The sequence below is a fragment of the Ctenocephalides felis genome, unplaced genomic scaffold, assembly GCF_003426905.1.
Source record: "Ctenocephalides felis isolate EL2017-DRISC unplaced genomic scaffold, ASM342690v1 CF-g0.4_SCAFFOLD_03571, whole genome shotgun sequence".
NCBI lineage: Eukaryota > Metazoa > Arthropoda > Insecta > Siphonaptera > Pulicidae > Ctenocephalides > Ctenocephalides felis.
In genome coordinates, this window is record NW_020539725.1 from 67277770 (window position 1) to 67280139 (window position 2370).

Below are 2370 nucleotides of genomic sequence, written 5' to 3' on the forward strand. Positions count from 1 at the left end.
TTATGATAATATTCCCGAAGGACAAATTTTGATTACCCACTATATTTTATTAACTTCCCGTAGGGCAAGTTATAGTAATCGCAAAAAAATCGAAAATGAAAATTTTTGCATTTCTCGACGTTTCAAAGGTTTCTGAATATTTTGGCATACCTTAGAAAAAATGGATGTATGTGTGTGTGTGTGTGCGTGTGTGTATGTATGTGCGGATACAAATTTTCGTCGACGATTTCGGGAACACTGATCAACCGATTTGAATAATTCAAAAAACATTCGATTCGTATTGATAAGGAGACGTGCTGATTAGTTTTTGGCGAAGTCAGGTCTAGTCGTTCCGAAGATACGGGGCAAAAAGTGCCGAAAACGGTAACTCAGTTTTTAAGATAACGGAGCATCCGATTTTAATAATTCAAAAAACATTTTACTTGTATTGACAAGGTGAAGAACCGATCAAATTTTCATAAAGGCAGGTCTAGCGGTTTCGGAGATCTAATAAAAAAAGTAAAAAAAAATGCCATTTGGCGGTCAAAAATGATCATTAGACATATGCACATCAAATTATCAGATATTTTATAGAGATTTTAACAATAAGTATAATTTTGGTTTACATTCCTATGGGTTCCGTACCAATGTTTACGCGTTTGACGTCGACGCGGCGCTTACGCGGTCTTTATGCAGTTAAAGCAGTACGATTGCTTTGAAAAAAAGTTTAGATCTTTCAAAATATGTCAAAATAAAGAAAACATTTTTTTTTCAAAAAAAAAAATTAATAATTAAAAAATTTTGTCTAATTGTTTGTCAAAAATCTTATTTTTTCGAAGTAAATTTTTTTCAAAAATGTTAATCGTTTTTAAAAAAATAATAATTTTGGTACGGGAAGTTCCAGCAATTTGCCTTAAGGCACGATGCCTTAATTGCCTTAAGACAGAATTCCACTTACAGCTAGTTTACTTTGAATTCCTCCGGTTTCCGGTATCCGGAATATCTCCGGTTGTTGTGTCGTTTTTCCGGTCGGTCGGCCGCACTCTATATAAATCGACCAATTAAAGCATTAAAACGCAATAAGAAGAAATGACACGAAAAGCTACAGCACACTCTAAGCCCCACTATAGTGGGGGGCGCGGTCGGGGCCTGTTTCGAGAGCACCCGCGACATACACCGGAATCAGTGCAAAATGATAAGAATCGAAGAGACTGATAAATATCGATGGGGGAAGAAATGATTAGTTTTTGGGAATGACGGATCCCGCGGTTACAAAATTTTGTAAAAGATTCAAAATTAAAAAAAAAAAAATTTTGGATTCTTTTGAAATTTTTCAAATTTTCGAGATTTTTCGAAATTTTCAAAATTTTGTGCTTTTTTATATAAACATCAAATTAACCATTCTTATTTTCTATCGAAACGTAAATTTTTCCTCAATAAGCATACATCACCAACCATGTATCATTTAACAAAACTCCTCCGTCCTTCGGAAGGGCCCCCAAAGACAATGCACCCAAGCCTGACCCTTTCGACAAATGGCGTCATTGGTCGCCTAACGAGCCGCTTAACGGCGCGGTAAACGGGGGGCGACGTTAATATTTATTCAGAATTAAATCTAGCGTGGAGCCCCCTTACACGACTAGAACGAAAACAAAGACAAAGACGCCCCGATCCGTTAATTAAAACTCATCAGGCATAAAGGAGCCCCGTTATGGTGGAGGAGTCAATTGGAAAGGTGATCGGGATTTTAATTCTAGCTAAAGCTTACTTATATACTTGAAATAAATAATTTTAACGTTGCATTTCAGTTTGTATAATTCTTAGAAATATGAAATAATGTCCTTTAATTGTAACTTTGGAGTTTTGTTTATTTAATTTTCATGAAAGGTTTCAGGTTACTGAAGAAAGATTGATGAAAGTTATTAACTTACTGTAGGGTAGGTTATAGTAATGGTTCAAAAATCGAAAATGATTTTTTTGCATATCTTTACGTTTCAAGGGTTTCTGAACATTTTGACATACCTTACAAGAAAGAGTGAGCATAAGGTTCACAAGCGATTGAAGTGAAACTTTTTTGAGCATTTAGAAATGAACCTTTATTAGAGAAATTAAGTAATTGCTGATTAATAAATTCTGTAATATTCGTTCACACAGTGGATTAGGTTAAACAACGCCTAAACAAATATTGTGTTCGCAACTTCACTCATCATGTAATAGTTGTGTTTGAAGAACTTCATATAATTAAAATTAGCATATATTCATTGACTGCTTGTACTTTTTTTACTTTTTCGCTGGCGATATAATCTCATTCTTTGAGCAGCTGTAATATCTGTCTTGCCTAAAAATATTTTCCATTTTAATAACTTTAAAGATTTATAGAAACTACGAATA